This window comes from Tupaia chinensis, unplaced genomic scaffold (genome assembly GCF_000334495.1).
Source record: "Tupaia chinensis unplaced genomic scaffold, TupChi_1.0 Scaffold148768_1, whole genome shotgun sequence".
NCBI classification, from domain to species: domain Eukaryota; kingdom Metazoa; phylum Chordata; class Mammalia; order Scandentia; family Tupaiidae; genus Tupaia; species Tupaia belangeri.
The window spans coordinates 60534-61948 of record NW_006208615.1 but is presented as its reverse complement, the minus strand read 5'-3'; positions in this window follow the sequence as shown (position 1 = coordinate 61948).

The window sequence follows — 1415 nt, the reverse complement described above, 5'->3', positions numbered from 1 at the left end:
CCTCAGCTCTACAGCCACCCCACTTCCATCTTCAGACCCCTGGCGAAATTGAGTGCCACGCACTACTAACTCGACTTTTTCTTTATTCTCCTTCTTACTTTCTTCCCACTTATTTGATACTCTCTTCCTTTATCTTCACCCTCCTGGGCAGTCTAGATATATCTAGAATTACAGTTCTGAATATTCTAGTATATTAAGACTCTCTGGGATCCTCCCTTTTACTGAACCACCTGCAAAAAGGAGATACTTTTCTTCATACACTTGAATAGAATACTCTTCCTTGGATCGCATTGCTAAACACTACAGAAGAGAGAGTCCGGCAGTCTTCAGTCCACAGCAAAAGGGAAACACACTTGCTTGTATTTGAGGAAACGTTCTCTTAAAAGGTATCCCAAAGTGAACACATCTTCCAATGGCTAGAAGTAGAAGAGCCTCAGGTTTGAATAAAGCAGGAACTATGTCTCCATCAGAAGAACAAAATGACTCCCTTCCATTTCTTGAAAAAACAGAGGACGTTACCAAAATGTCCGAGAAAGGATTTAGAACATTCCTGGTGACCAAATTCTATGACTTGGAACAGAAAAGAGACAATGAACTACAAGAGATTAGAAAGTCCTTCCACAATAAGAAAGAAGAAATAGGCATGCTAAGAAATGATCAGATGGAACTATTAGAGATGAAGTCCATAATACAGGAAATCAAAAACTCTCTCGAAAGTAATAAAAGTTGGGACCAGCAGTTAGCATAATGGCTATGTCACTGGACTCCCATGTAGTCAGCCATGGTTCAAGTCTCAGACCCGGTGGCTTAAACCCACGCCAGGCGTGTGTGTGTGTGTGTGTGTACGCCCAAATTCCCAAGAGGAGATTGGAGGAGAAGGGATTGTGGCATGGCCAGCCCCCTGGGGAGTGATTTCTCACTTTCTGTCTCTCTGTCTCTCTCTTTCAGTGAGTGCATGCACCCTATAGCAAAAACCTCTCCAAAAAAAAAAGAAAATCCAGAAGAAGCTATTTAAAAACAATCCCTAAAAGTGATTAATGGATTCAGTGAAGTTACATGATACAAAAGCAACATACCAAAATCAGTAGCATTTTATACATCAACTGGAGCAGATTTTAAAAAGCAATTCCATTTACAATAGCCATACACACAAAAATAAAAATTCCTAGGAATAAACCTAACTAAAGAGATAAAATATCTCTACAAGGAAAACTATAAAAATAAATTGAGTATGAAACACAAAAATAAAAACATATTGCTTGTTCTTGAGTAGGAAGAATCAATATAACTAAAATGTCAATTCTAGGGGCCAACAGGTGGCATAGTGGTTAAGGTGCTGGACTCTCACATGGCCAACCACATTTCTACCAGATCTGGAGACTTGCTTTCTCACTTTCTCTTTCTCTCTCTCTCTG